Source organism: Equus caballus, chromosome 20 (genome assembly GCF_041296265.1).
Source record: "Equus caballus isolate H_3958 breed thoroughbred chromosome 20, TB-T2T, whole genome shotgun sequence".
In the NCBI taxonomy this organism is placed as follows: domain Eukaryota; kingdom Metazoa; phylum Chordata; class Mammalia; order Perissodactyla; family Equidae; genus Equus; species Equus caballus.
Genome location: NC_091703.1, coordinates 50865356 through 50881624, shown reverse-complemented (window position 1 = coordinate 50881624; position 16269 = coordinate 50865356). Strand labels below are relative to the sequence as shown.

The 16269-nt window shown below is 37.9% G+C and overlaps 1 long non-coding RNA gene across 1 annotated transcript in view; it reads left to right on the top strand.

Annotated features, from left to right (window-relative positions):
* Window positions 1-15364: 15364 nt before the first annotated feature.
* Window positions 15365-16269, top strand: part of LOC138919548 (uncharacterized) — an 86982-nt gene continuing 86077 nt past the window's right edge. The window contains exon 1 of the long non-coding RNA XR_011429791.1: window positions 15365-16246. This is a non-coding gene — a long non-coding RNA (uncharacterized lncRNA). The remainder of the gene's footprint in view (window positions 16247-16269) is intronic.

The window sequence follows — 16269 nt, the reverse complement described above, 5'->3', positions numbered from 1 at the left end:
TCTCTGTATCCCTTGCTCAATACTTTAGCAGAAACTCTAGACAAAGGTGTTATTTTTTAAAACATCATGATATTTATTTGAAATATTTCTTATAAATCTATTTACTTTCTATTTTAAGAATTAACTTTACCTAAAAATAAATCTTAGTAGTCTCATTCTTCAGTTTAGCATTATGTCGACTTGAGCACCAGAAAATAAAATCTATATATGAATAAAATAGTTATACTTATCTTAGAAGAATAGTGGGAAATGTAGGGAAATCTATTGTGGTTGTGGTCCTCAGCCAGACTCTACCAGGATTACCTTGAGTTTTAAATCAGACCCGAAGGTTGAAACAGGGGAGAAACAGCAGAATATTTCTTCAGGTCTGACTTTACTTTCTTCCTGGGAGTGAACATATGACCTTGTTATTGCTGGGCTTGGCTCAAGACCCAGGAGAGTGGATGTTTATGAATATTCCCTGAAGTGAAAGTGCTTAGGTTGTCAATATGGCTTCCTCCAGAATGATGATGTAAGTTGGGAGGTAGAAGGGCTATGGTGTATATATATGTATAATTTGCAAAGCCACTGGTATAATTTATTCTAAGTCTGAGGGCCTGAGAACCAGGGAGCCCATGGTCTAGATCCCAGTCCAAGGGCTAGAGAAAATGATATGAGGTGTCCCAGCTCAATCAGTGAGGCAGGAAAAACGGGGTGAATTCCTCCTCGCTCTGCCTTTTTTTCTGTTCACGCCCTCAATGTGTTGGATGATGCCCACCCACATTGAGGAGAGCAATCTACTAAATCCACTGATTCAAATACTAATTTCATCCAGAAACACCCTAACAGGTACACTTAGAAATAATATTTAATCTGGGCACCCCGTGGCCAGTCAAGTTGATACATAAAATTACCTATCACAGAGCCCTTGTACATTTCTGGTGGGAATGTATAATGATGATGCTGCTGTAAAAAATGATACGATTCCTCAAAAAACAGAATTACCAAATGGCCCAGCAATTCCACTTCTGGGCATACAGATGCTCCCAGACTTTTATGATGATGTCACTTAACGATTTTTGAGTTTTCAACTTTACGATGGCGCAAAAGCAATACGCATTCAGTAGAAACCATACTTTGAATTTTGAATTTTGATCTTTTCCTGGGCTAGCGATATGTGGTACAACACTCTTTTGTCATGCTGGCCAGTGGCAGCGGGCCACAGCTCCCAGTCAGCCATGTAATCATGAGGGTAAACAAGCCATACACTTACAGTCATTCTGTATTCATGCAACCATTATGTTTTTCACTTTAGTACAGTACTCAATAAATTACATGAAATATTCAATACTTTACTATAAAATAGACTTTTGTTAGATGATTTTGTCCAGCTGAGAACTCATGTAAGTGTTCTGAGCATGTTTAAGGTAGACGAGGCTAAGCTATGATGTTCGGTAGGTTAGGTATATTAAATGCAGTTTTGACTTATGATATTTTCAAGATATAATGGATTTATTGGGACATAACCACATCCTAAGTCAAGGAAGTTATATTCACAAGAATTGAAATCAGGGACTCAAACAGATATTTGTGCACCCATGTTCATAGCAGTGTTATTCACAATAACTGAAAGGTGGAATCAACCCAAATGTGCATTGACGGATGAATGGATAAACAAAATGTGGTAAATACTTACAATAGAATACTATTCAGCCTTGAAAAGGAAGGAAATCCTGACACATGCAACAACATAGATGAACCTTCAAGATATTATTATGCTAAGTGAAATAAGCCAGTCACAAAGCACAAATAGTGTATGAGTCCATTTATATAATGTACCTAGAATAGTCCAATTCAAAGAGACAGAAAGTAGAATAGTGGCTGCCAGGGGCTGGGGAGAGGAGGAGGTGGGGAATTAGCATTTAACGGGCATAGGGTTTCAGTTGGGGAAGGTGAAAAGTTCCAGAGAGGGATGGTAATGATAGTTGTACAATAGTGTGAATGTCCTTAAAGCCACAGAACTGTACACTTAAAAATGATTAATAAGGTAAATTTTATGTATATTTTACCACAATAAAAAAGTATTTAGGATAGTGCTGACGTATGGCACATGTTTTATAAATGGTAGTTGGTAGTAGTAGTATTGATGTTGTATGGTTACTGTTGCTATTATTATTGTTATTATTACAAAGGAATGAATGATAAGGTATGAAACTGGGAAGGTAGGCAAGGGCCAGATCATGTGTAGAGGCTTGTACAGTTAAGGGATTTGGACTTTAGCCTGAAGGTAAAGACAGAGAGTCATACAAGGGTTTTAACCACAGAAATAATCTGATAAGATTTGTGTTTTAGCACTGCAGCTCTGTGGAAGATGCCTTTTAATGGGGGTGGGACTGGAGATAAGAGACTGGTAGAGCAATGTAATAGAGAGATTGTAAGTCTCCAAGCTTGTGCACTTAGGTCTGCTCAGAGATGGCAAAGATGGAGAGGATATGATCTTATTTTGGAACATTGTATTGACAGAATCTGACTTTTTTATCTTAAAAAAATGAATAGGCTCTTGATCCTTAGGTATTTGCTGTGTGGATTCTGCTATGTCCCCTCACCTACTTTTGGTTGTTGTTTTGTGGACCTTTCGTGATGTGCAGTTTCGTGACTGGATACACTGGTATAATGTCAAAGTCAGAAAAAGGTAAAATTATGGGATTTGATTTTCAATGATCTTTTTGTCAGTACTAGAGCTTTGGAAGCATTTCTGGCTTTGGAAGTACTCTAGAATGATGTCTGTAGGGTACTTTGAAGACATCAGAATTTTTTCCCTGCAGCTTAATGGAAATTTAAGTGTTATATAAATGTTATAATAACAGTATAGGAATTGGAGGAGAGATTTGAAGAGGCATCCTATCTGAGCAAAACCTGCATGGAAGTAGGAAAGATAAAGTAAAAAATAAAAGAAAATAAGACAAATTCTCCTTTCTCTGATTTCCATTTCAGGGTGTGAGGATTCATGTAATGGAGAGGAGAGGTGAGGGGGATTGTTAAACAGCTCTAGAGCTGTCTATCCGAAAACAAGAATGTGCCACGTGTCACCATTACCCCCCACTAATATCTGTAAATTCCGATCCACTTCATACTACTCAAAAACCTTCTCTCAAAAAAATAAAGGATCTAATAAAACCATTTATGTTAAGACATAACTGTCTGCTAATGTAGAATATGTTTATTTTACCAGGGATATTTTTATTTTAAATGAGGGGAAAAAAACTTTATCAAAGTGATGAATATTTAAATAGACTTGTTGCTGTTTGGTAGATACTCAGTAAAAATGATGATGATGATAATAACAACTAATGTTATTTCTACCAATGGTAAATCTTGACTCATTTCCGAAGAATTATGGACCATCTTTTAGGCCATTAGACAAAGCTTGCTTTTATAAGTAGCCTAAAGTTGAGAGATAAAATATTAAAAAATATATATACAAATATGTATATATTTTTTATTAAGGTATCCTTGTGTAATTTGTGCTTATCATTATGAAAAATGCTCTCAGCATTCAAAAATATTTTCAAAGAAAAATCATTTTGGTTTCCTGATTAAACATAATGCTTTTGTTTTCTGGTTCTCAGATCCTCCTTTTATTTTTTTCTGTTGTGCCTGTAGGTGTCTCCCTAAGTTCAGGATTATTCTATTTCCCTGAAACAATATTTGAAATGATGTCCATCCTAGAGATGCATAGGTGCTATAAACACTCTCAGAAAAAGCACATCTCTTTAATAATCTGCTTAGTGCACCTAGTGTCATCCTTTGTGATCATGATCTGTGGTCAATGAAACTAAATGTTGATAATTGTTCCTGAACCGTGCTGCATTTGTGCTAAAATGATTAGTTGATTAGCAGTGAAGCTAGAATATGACCTTGGATATGAGATTATTATTGAATTCCATTCAGTAAATCATCGCTAATTCTCATTAACTCATTTTAAGTCACTAATTCTTCATGGCCTATTTCCCCCCTCTGCATTCAAACCTCTTATTGTTATACTGACCTCCTCTTATCATTTACCATGAGATCAGGACATGATATTAAAAGTGTTTTTATACAACCTAATATATAAATTCCCCTGAAGTCCTTTAAAAAAGAGAAATGCAGAATTTAATAACTTCTTTCAGAATTATCTTAATACCCTTTTGATTCTGAGATCATGGAGAACATATTAATTCAGATAAATGTCATGAATTCATGTAATAGATATTTTATAGGTTACCTATCATTTATTAAATAATATTCTGATATGCTATTACTTTTGGAAAATAAAAGCATAAAATATTGTATTTTAGCAGAGCTCCACCTGGCCAATAATCATTACATATGTCTCTAGCAAAGAGACATTTTTGCTGTTCAGTCCTTTCCGTGAATGGAAAGCTTAGCCTAGAGTTTGCTTAGGGGGACAGAAGAGTAGAGTAACAGTGATGAAATTCTCAAGTTTTCTGAACTGTCTTTCTTGACTTCAAACAGTCTGTCCTATTGTCTCCTTTAGTTTTGTCATTCTCATTAGACCATATGGTCATCAGAGCAATAGTAGTGACAATTTTCTATCAAAAGAAATGGTTATCTAGACAATAAGTTTTGGAGGATACTAGGCAGGTGGCCCTCCTTGCCCCTAACATGTTCTTTGTTTTAAGGCATAAAGACCTCTAAAAATATTCTTTAAAATGGTAAATACATCTGATAAAAGCCTAATATTAAATCAGACATTTAAATTTGACTCTAGAAATGTTGACTGAGAGGGCCATTGCTAACTGTGCACAAATTGTGCGTTGGCCAACTCCAGGCATTTACTTTGTAGTCTTGCACTGCCCTAGCCCTGTGTACTTTGCCCTGCAGTTTCCTATCTTTAAAAATGGATAATGATAGAACCCATGTCAAGGTTTGTTTTAAGGATTAAATGAGACAATGTATATAACCTGCTTTGAACTGTGCAATATACAGTAAAAGAACAATGAATGTTTTCTATAGTAATTATTATTATTATAATTTATGCTAGCCTCACTTCTAGACTTTGGAACTAAAAATAATATATGCATATGACGTGGTTCTTCTCAAGGAGCTGGTAGCCAATTTGCGGAAGATGAACTCATAAGAAGGTTGCGACTACGTGTTGTAAAGGAGGTCTCCACATAGTGCTGTGAGATGCAAAAGGAGTTGCTAATTTTGTCCTCTGGGAGAAATGAAAGTTTCAATGAGGAGACATCCGGGGCCTAAAACAGAGAGATTCAGTGGGCAGAGGTATGAGTATGTCTAACAGAGGTATGTGGAAACAGCATATTCAGGGAAATGGGAGCAGTCGATGTGGTTGAAGCATGAAATTCATGATAAGGTTGAAATATAGAATATAGATTTTATCATTTATTAACATCTTACTGTGAATTATCTTTCAAAAATTGATTTCCTCCAGGTAAATTTTTAAAAATTTAAAAATTGAATTCCTTGCTGATTTCAGTAGAAGGTATTTGTATATTATGGAAGTAGCCAAATAATTCTATATTCTTTTTTTTCTTATCTGAGCTACAAGACTTTTTTCTCTCACATCTTTTCTATAACTAAGGCTTTTGTGTAGATAATAGCTTTTTCACCTACCAATGTGATAGTGGGTAGGGAGACATTTGGCATTTCCCTTTTTGCCTAGGATTGGCCAAGGCCTTTGTGATTAGGGAGATATTTCTCAAATTGTGGCATGTGGCCCACTTGCTTTGGAATCTTTTATGATTGTTTGCTAAAAGTGCAGTTTAGCTCAGAATAGACCCCTTAATTTTAATCCTTTTTATAAATCCCACACTCAAACCCAGGGTCATTGTATCGAATATGTGTTACTGGAATAAGGCACAAAGGAATCTGGCATCACTGGCAATCATTCCATTGTTTGGGGGAGAAAACAAACTTTTCAGATATGTGCCTTATATGGAATTGCATTGGCAGCATCATTCAGATAAAATGGTTCAGAGAGATCGTATCTGCAATAGGCCAAAAAATTAAGACAACCTGTGTTCCTTGTCTTTTCAGGTGAGGGAAGTTAACCATTTCCTGTTTTGGATTACCCCAATAAAAAGACCTTTCTCCCAAAAAACTAGACTTTTTGACTAGAGGATTTATTTTGATCATCAAGCAAAGAAACAGGAGCAGAAAGGAATTATTTTTTGTCTCCAAGATTCAAAGTGTCCTCTCTGTCCTCAAAAATGCCAGACTTCATTATAGCAGACATTTGAGATGCTTCTAGACTTCCATTTGCTAAGAACCCAACTAAGTGTTCTTTAAACATCTAATTGTTAGCCAGTCTGTGGGTATGAATCACTCTTCAATGGAGTAAAAATGGTCCTATGAGATACCTTTCCTCCATCATTTTTCTGAGGATGTGGTTCATTGGGATTACCAAGATTTACTTGATAGAAAATAGCATTTTACTTCTCCAAAATTTTTGACTCTCATCAAAGTCACTCTTCAGTTGGACAATAAATTTGTAGGCCAAGAGAAGAAGTAATCAACTAGTATGATTTCAAACATGCCACCAAAACATGTACTTTCCTGCATGCTTAGTTGTGCTGGAAATTCCTTTAACAGTAGACCACCTCCTTAATTCCAGTTAGAACTGAAAGTAAAATGTAAGTAATTCTGGGAGAGGTGTTGACATTTCATATTAGGTCTTTTTGCACACATGCATTTTGATCTGGGAGAGATTACAAAGGAGCTAAAGGAGTAAATAGGGTATTTGTATGAGTAATAGAATGAGGGAAGGGAAGATCGAGGCATATTCTTGCAGTGGGTTTTCCTGAGCAATGGGAAATTGGAACCAAAGTTTTGCTTAGTCACCTGTGTACAGATTATGCTCTTATCCACCCTACTACCCCACCCTTTATTCCCAATGAAAATATGACTTTACTGAGGCCAAATTTGGTTCAAGAACCAGGTGAGCCCAATATATGTATGATAGGACACTTCCTGAAGAGAATGTCAACAGGAACTGTGCACTCCATAGGGAGCCAAGAGTGGAAAGAAAATAGTGCGATGAGGAATGCTGCACGTACACCTCCTCCATATAGATATATTTCCCCTATTGAACTCTTTGTTTTCATTATATAATGTGAATATCGTTAGGTGCATATGTGTGTATTTGTGTGTGTGCATGCACATATGTATATGTGTGTGTGTATGTGTATGCAGGGATAAAAGAAAACATTTTTTGCTTCATGTCTTTTCTGAGGGTTCACTAAATAGTACTGAAGATGTGCAGGTGATATGGAAGTAAACTAATTGTCAGTATTGATGTGTATGATGCTTTCAATTTCTAAGATTCGGATTTCAATTTGAAAATACATTTCCCTTTCCTGCTTTCTGTCCCATTGATCAAGCTTCCTCTCTAGGCTTTTACAGTTGTGCATTTAGTATCTCAGCAAATCATATTGAGCTGTGGAAAAAGCATGGACTCGGGCATTAGATTGACCCAGGTTAGAGTTCTATTTCAGCCTCTTACTGGATGTTGGATTCTGGGCAAGTTGTCTACATATCCTGGTAAACTTCAGTTTTCTTCATACTTTAATACCCTCCTTGAATTTCTTTATATGAATATGTATTTCAGACAGAGTAACACCGAAGAATGTTGGATTTATTTCCCTCAGGGTGAGAGAAAACAAATGTGTGGGTTATCCAATAAGGCAATGGACCAAATTTTTCACTCACTTAGGACTGGAAGGAAAAAAAATCAGATCTTCTCTTTTACCTTGACTACTAAAGGTATCGGGGATCACTGGCACATAAGGTCTGATATTTATTTAGTCTTTCTCCAAGGTGTGGATTTGTGACATGTAGAATCTACAGCAGCGCATCCAAAGTAAGTCCTGAAAATGGATTTGATTTGAGTCACCTTGTCAGTTTAGAAACAATATCATAAATATAAATGACAAAGTCCCAAGGAAAGGCAACAGACATGCCACTTTGCTAGCTTTCACAAAACCTAATTTTCCATGCAATCTCTAGTGCATTAAAAAAATGAAACGTAACATCAGTGTTGAAAGGTGTCTCCAGATGGCCCTTTATTAGCTACCAAGGAGGCTGCTTCTATTCCTCAGCATCCGTCCACATCGCAGCAAAATTTTCACCTTTTTATACAATAAGCTATCATTGTTGCATGATAATGCAAGACACTTGGAACACTGCTTCCTGAAATATTTTTTGAAATGCCATGCTCATGGCATAGTTCACATAATTACAAATCTGGATTTGCTCTATTTACTTGAAAGTCAGACAATGTTGGTTCATAACCCTGGGAGCTTCCTGGGTGAAATGTGAAATTGGCCCCCATATAAAGAGGGCAAGGAGAGATGGAAGGAAGAGGCAGACCCCTCCAGATTGGTAGGTGACAGTTTTAATAAGTGAGGGAACTTACATACAAGGCTTTTCTGGGGCACTGTAGACCAGTAGATCTCTGCACCTATTAAGACCAGAATCTTAAAAAGTTTATATAGAGGCCTTAGCTGGGTTCAGTCATGTATTCAGTCCAGATGGTCTCCATACCACCTTGCATCACTTTCATAAGCATGTGCACAGAACAAATTCATTCACAGTTCCCTAGTGGTACAGATTTAAGGGGAAAAAAAACTAGAAAGATGAAGAAGAGTCAAGGCTTAATAAATATATTTTAGGCCAAATTTTGGATATAATCTAGATCCTAACAGTATGTTGATTTACATGATTATTAAGAATGTGAGAGCCAGATCATGATAAGGCCTTGATCTGAATAGGAGGAATTAAGAATCACCAGGAACAAAGTATCTAATGACGTTGAGGCCAAGGACTCTTCTGACCAGCTCATTCTGGTCCTCCAAGGAGGCCTACATGAAACCATGGAATGTGGCTCTCTCAACTCTTACTTACAAGTAATTATCAGAATTACTCGGGGCATTAAGAGCATGGCATACTGGTCAATATCCCTCCTGACCAGTTAGTGTTCATGTCAAATGATCTGGGAACCAAAAATAGTTCTATAACAAGAGAATAAATTCTCATTAACAGTGAACATTTCATAGAGGGACAAGACAGCTGAATAAAAGACTGTGGTATCCTGTAAAGATGAAGTCTTCAATCAAAAAGAAAAGGTATGGAGGAGAACAAGAGGAGCAGAGGTAGGACAAGTGACATTTGTTCTTGTGCTGGCCACTTTACATTTGATGGTCACAATCACTCTGAGAAGAATGTGTTATGATCCTCAACTACAGATGAGAAATGAGGCCAGATGCTTAAACAGCTTTTCAGTTAAGTAGTAGAATCAAGCATCGAAACCAGTGACAACACCAAAGTCCACTCTGTTTCCACAGACTGTGGATTCATTCTCCATGTTATTTCCATCCTTCTTGCAGAACCATTAAGGACATAGCTAGGCTATTTCAGCTGGAGCCAGAGATACCTGCCTCTTAATTATCTTTGCTGTTTCTATTCAACTGACATTTACCTTCCATTTTCCCCTAGTATGTTGACTGTTCTTACCTACTGTTCTTTCTTGTTACCTGCTCTAGATGATCCTTGTACCAAAAGCCTTTTGTCCCAAACTAAAAATTAATCTCTATTTAATGGCAAAAAAAGAAATCAATCATTTGTACCTTGATTCAGTTGCCAAAATTGGGTTGGGACTTGTCCATCTGGAGTTAGGGGAAGTGGGGTGTTAGTTAGCAACCTGGGAGTTCCTGGGGTGAAACTCAAAACTGGCCCCCATACAAAGTAGGAAAACAGAGACTGAAGAAAGAGGCAGACCACTCCAGATTGGTAGGTGGTAGGTTTAACAAGCAAGGGAACTTACATACAAGGCTTGTCTGGGGCAGCTGCAAGATGAGTAGATCTCTACACCCTTACACAGAGGCCTTAATGGGGTTCAGTCATGTATACAGTCCAGATGATCTCAAGAAAACATTACTCTCTCAAACCTGTGTCCTTGAAGTGGTTCCTAGTATGGGAGCAGTGGGCCAAATGTACATTGCAAGGACAGGGAAGGAGGTGAGGAGCCTCCAATACATGGGTCCAGTTTGCAGGTCAACCTGTGGTCACCTTCTCTCAATGACCTCCTCAAAAGGGAGATGGTCCAGAAGATACAAGGAACTGACTGAAACACTGTGAAGAAGCCCAGGATACTCTGAATATCCTTAGAAGAAAGGGAAGTCTAGTTTTTTATTCAGGGAGATTTGGATTGGGTACCACAACATCAGACAGAGCCAAGGAGCTTAAATGGATAAGCACAGCTCCCTTGAATTCAACTCTGCCAAGGTGTTGATCCTCTCCCCGCTCCTCTTCTAACAGATGAGAAAGCTGACACTTCGAAGGGTAAAGTAACTTCCTGAAAGTTTTACAGCCAAGTTGTGGTGAAGCAATGGTTAGACTCTCAGCTGCCTGTATGAAGCTGGGAGTGTAAGGCAGGACAAACTGTCGACAGCCTCTGGAGGGTGAATATAACATTCGCTATAAAATGTTATGTGGTATCATTTGTACATGTTTTTACATTATTTTTATATAAATGGGACAGTTCTACATATGCGGTTCTATGAATTGCCTTTTATAAAAATTTAGTATGTCTTATGTCAGTGTGGATGGATCTACCCCGTTCTTTTTAATTCTCCATGACTTTTCAGAACGATAGTTACGGAACAGTTCTTCTATTGATGAACAATTGTAGTTGCAATGTGTGCACCTATCTTAATGTTTATTTCAAATTGATTCCCAGAATTGGAATTGTTGTTTCAATGCTTTTCAGCATTAATATTCATTCTTTAGTTAAAGAATAGAAGAAGCCTCCTCTCAGTGCTCTAAATTTGAAGGGAAAAGCTGTAATAGTGTGCCAGCATGGTCATTCATCCTGGTCATAAAAGAGGGAGTAAGGTGGCCTCACCGCAGGTGAGCAGTGACCAGGAGCTTTCCCTCAGATGGCTTTATCTGTGTTCACCTGTCCTAAGATAGAGTGTCTACTGCCCAGACCTTTGACGTGCAAGAGAAATGTCAGTTAACGGAGGCCTGAAAAACCAGTGCAAGTGAAATATGACTATTCCTTAATGTTACCTTGAGTTGGAAACATAGAGGGACTGTTTTGGGGCCACACTTTGGTCTGAAATTTGTCTTTTGGAGTTCTGCGACTTTTACTCCTTGCCTTATAGAAAGAGGTAGTAAAACGACAAGACTGACAAGACGAAGGGAGTCTAGTGTCCCTGATATTTGGTCAGGAATTTCTCCAAACACCAAGATGATTTACTTGTGGTATTTTGAGCTTGTTCTGGAGTTTTTATTTCATAAGAGACACCAAAGCTCTAAAGTCAGAGGCATCATTCAGAGGGTAAATGCAAGGGGAGATGCTCACTGTCTAAGTGGATTGACAGAATCCTGCAGGGTGAAATTGACTGTAGCCTAGTAGGGTCCAACTCCTTGGCATCAGCTCTGTGGAGCCTCGGAGTTAGGTATATTTAAATGCCCCACTCCTGTCTGGCTTCCTCTTTTGAATGTTTTGTTCCATGGGGTTGCTCCCCTCAGCCAAAGGGCTTGGCTGGATGTCTGGGTCACTTAATCTCAAGAATATTATTAACTGATGTTTATGATGACGCACATAGCATGCCATTCTCACTCCTCTCTCACCCACTGATTTCTACCATCCACACATTCTACCCGTTCTGTTAGACTCCTTTTTCTATTCTTCTATACAGCCCAGTCTCTATTATTACTTTTCTTTGTTAATAAGTGTTGCTCCACCCGTGGTACACTTTCTCCTGATCTCTATTCCTTCTTTAACGTTAGGCGAAGATACTGCGTCCTTCCTAAAATCTGCCTGTATTCTTCCACCTTTCCCCATGTATTCATGGAATATTGAGCTTCCTATTTCTATTACAGCATTTACTGATTAGTGCTTTATTAGACTCTGCTCTTAGAGCATAGAGAATAAGTCTAAATCACATTGATTTTCTCCACGGTCTAAACTTTGCACAAACAGTAGATTGGTGCCCAGTAAACACTGTGGAATTAAACTTCTCAGCCATCTTGCATTCATGGTTCCTGTTTAAAATTTACCCATTATTGGGTGCTAATTTTTTCTTGTTTGCTAATTTCCTCCCCTCTGAGAGCATTAGCTAAGTGTTAGTAGCGATCTGGCTCTATAGCACCTGGTTCCCCTGACTCGGTCTCTGTCTTAATGTCTCCTTTCCAGTTCCATTTGATGTCCATGATTTCCGTTTGTATACATAAGACTTACAAGGCTGACAGAGGCTTAATTTGTAGTATATCACTAGCCTTTTTCCATACTGAGATTCATTTTCATCATTAAAAATATAGGAAGCATAATTTAATCTATTTTGCAAGGTAATGTGAAGATTAAGTGCGGTAATTTATTTCCAAAAGTCTTTGTGAACCGTCAATCACTGTACAAAATGATGCTATTATTAATAGTCAATTGTAAGCTCTTTCAGAGTAAATCATACCTTATACTGTGTGGCAGATTGCGTGGATTGCTCATCTGTCAGGTGTCTGCACCCTACAAGATCCTTCGTGTTTCCCAGCCAGCAGACTCCTCATCCTGTGTAGAGGCTGAAAATGTCCAAATACTCTCTTCATTAGATCTCCGGCAGCTAGGACTTGGGCACTGGACCCAATTCTGGCCATTAATACCTGAGTGGAAATCCACTCTGTGGTTTCTGGGAAATATTGAACTCCCTGATTTTTGAAAAATGCATGAAAATAAAATCCCCTGTTTTCTGCATTGCTGGGTTTACTGGGAGCTGTGATGGCTATCTTATCACCGAAGGAGAAAAGCCAAAAGTGAGAGCCAGTAATCTGAAGATGGCAGAGTGGAAAGCTCTGAGGAACTTGGGTCTCTAATTCTACTGTTGAGCGACTACACAGACCCTGGAGCTGCCTTGCCTCCAGAACTTTTGTTATGGGGGAAAATAACTGTTTTTATCAATTAAACTAGTTTTAGCTGCATATTCTGTTCCTTGAACTCAGTGAATTCTAACTGATCCATACTTCTATTAAATCCCTCACAGTGTCAAGACAAGTTTAGGTTCTTAAATACTCTCTGTTTGATTAAAATTAGATGTATCTCCATCGCATGTTTTTGTGAAATGGGTACTCATGTTTTTAGACTTCTTGCAAAGGCAAAGACATTGCACCCCAGGAAAACAAAGACAGATTGTTCAGATTGTACGACCACGTCATTAACAGGACTCCACAGGCCCAAGGCCTGACATAAACTAGACTTAAATTGAAAGCAGACATGCTGTAGGCAAGATACAAAGATTCAGCGAAAGTGGAAACTATGATCAAGGGCAGTGCTTCTAACGGTGGCCCTGCAGACTGCAACGCAAAGCTTAACAGCCTCGTGCTTAAGGAACCTCCATACTTGCTTCATTGTGGTAACTGCCTGGTTCTTCTCTATGCCCTTCTCTTCTTTCTCATTCCTGGAGTCAGTCTATCAGATTTATGTAATTTAATGGGATATATAATCATTTAAATCCAGAAAGACTGACCCAAATATGCTCAGAAACACTCAAAATCAAGTGCATGCTTTCTAAGGGAACTGCCCTTAGAAAACCCCAAGGCTAGTATTAAAAACTGGTGTCACCTAAAATAATCCATCTAAAATTGTTTATCAGGCTACAACCATTATAAATGGCATCAAATTCATTTTATGAGTTGGATAATCTTCATTGTTAAAGCTTTGCTTTCAAATTCTATCTTTGCCAGCAATTAACTCTCAGCATGAAGAGAAAGTATTGCTTGAATGACTGACAAATGCCCTTATTAAGTGATTGTACTAGTCTGGTTGCATTGCTGGCAAGAGAGCTGGCTGGTCTTTAGTGGCTACAGCAATTTTATGACCCATGAAATTGTTTAGTAGTGTAGTGATTGTCCATAAGAAGTGACCAAAGTGAAGGCTGTGTTTTCAACCATAGCTGGAGACCTCTGGAGCCACCTTTAGGATATTAGGACAGAGCCCCTTCCACTGAAATTTCCAAAGTGACAGGTTGGATTTCAGTAGTTCAAGGGCCTGGTCTTCCTTCTCTCATAGTTGATATTGCTGCCAAATTCAGTAGCTTTATTGTCTAGTGTGGAGACTCATAATTATCAAAATGAATCATACTGTTCAGTTAGGCAGATGGAGGACACAGGTGTGAGCAGAAAGGTGTGAAACCAGGGAACATATATGAGAGTGAGAAAATTCAAATCAGTGATGGAAACCCAGTCTGGGAAAAGCACATGAGTCTGAAAGTGTCCACAACAGAGAAATCTCCAGTGCTCGTGGCTGGGTGGTAAGAGTGCCCAACCATTGGGAACTTGGATTGGATAATGGCAAGACTGACACCAAGGGGATTTAAGATTTTCAGTGGGTCCCCAGCAGCATTAGCCTCTCAGGCCCCTCTGGTCATTTCAGCTAATCTGTAACATTGAAGAGAACAACAGGTTGACAGCTGCCTCAATATTGAGCTTACTGTGGCTGGAAGAATGCAATAGCAGAAATGTCCAGGAGAGGTCACCATTCAGGAAGATATGGGAGGACTCGGAGATTTGGGAAAGCTGTAAAGGCCACAAGAAATTCAAAAGTAATCGATATCTTTGACACAGAAAGGAAAGGTATGGTTTTCTCTTGGGGACTTGAGCGTGCAATAGGTTTTCGGTGAGTTTAACATGGTAGGATCGCCATGTGCCCAGTCTCTTCCTTCATGGCCCAAGACCAGAGCTATTTATTTCCATTATAATTGCCTATTTCCTACTATCTCCATTTCTCCCTGAAATTTATACTTTTCCTTATCATTCTGTTATTAATGCTTAGCCCTTTACACAATATTTATGTATGTCTCTCTAATATAAACATCCGCACATATATGACAGACATACATGCAAATATGTTTGCATGTAACAACACAATTGAATTTTTTCTTTCTGACATTATTTATCCTAAAATTCCAAGTCATATCACATTATTTTGTTATGTCATTAAATACTTTTGGAAAACCTGTTAACAACTGCTGCCTATTCCATTAACTGGATAGAAGTAATTCATGTAACTCTTCTTCTATTGTTGAGCTTTTATCTTGTTTAGTGTGGGGACTACTTGACCTCAATGCCTTTCTCCTCAGGGAGAGGCAAGCTAACATGCCCTCTGTGTTTTGAGGACAGAAAATCAAGGAAGCAGCTTAGTCTAGTAGAATTTCTCAGGAACTATGCTCAGTGGGTCTAGATTTCTGTCCAGTCTACCTTCTTTTAGACAATAGTGTAACCTCTTTTAACTTTAGTTTTCTCACATATAAAAATAGGATTAATAATACACTATTTATAAGGTTATTATTATTAAGTTATATGGTTATAAGTTTGTTGTGGAAATGAGCTGACCATTCCCAGCAATGGCACTTAAGAAGTGCTAAAAAATATATTTTAGGACTTTTCCTTTCCTAAGCAAAATCATTAGAAGTTGTTGAAAACTAAGGTACAATACCTGCACCAGTCAGGGTTCTTGGTTACAAAAAAGTAGAAACCAACTCTGACCAAATGGAATTTATTGAAAGGACATTACATAGATCTCTGAATTTAAGGGAGAGCTGTAGAAAGAGACTCAGAAAGTGGACCAAAATTTGGAGCCGTGTCAAGCAAAATTCCATCCTGCAAATAGAAGCAATCCCTTGCTCCATTACCACTGGATACTGGACTCTAGGACATCAGTCCCTATATCACCAGCATCTTCATCCTCAGATATTCTGCTATTGCTTGACTCTCAACTTCATCGCAGCTGCTCTGAGTAAACACTAATTCTTTCTTTAATTTCTTTCAATAATAGTTTTGTAGTTTTTAGCATACAGGTTTTGTACTTCTGCTAAATTTATTCTTAAGTATTTTATTTTTATGATGCTATTTTAAATGAACTGTTTTCTTAATTTCCTTTTTAGATTGTTCATTGCTAGCGTATAGAAACACAATTGGTTTTTGTATATTGATCTTATTCTTCATGATTTACTGAATGTATTTGTTAGTTTAGTTAGATTTTTAGTGGATTCCTTAGTATTTTCTATATGCAAGACTGTGTTATCTGAAAATGGAGACAATTTTACTTGTTCTTTTCCAATCTATGCCTTTAATTTCATTTTCTTGCCTAATTACCCTGGCTAGAACCCCAATATAATGTTGCATAGATGTGGCAAGAGTGAACACATTCATCTCATTCCTGATCTAAGGAGAAAAACATTGCCTTTTACCAGTGAGTATAATATTAGCTTAATT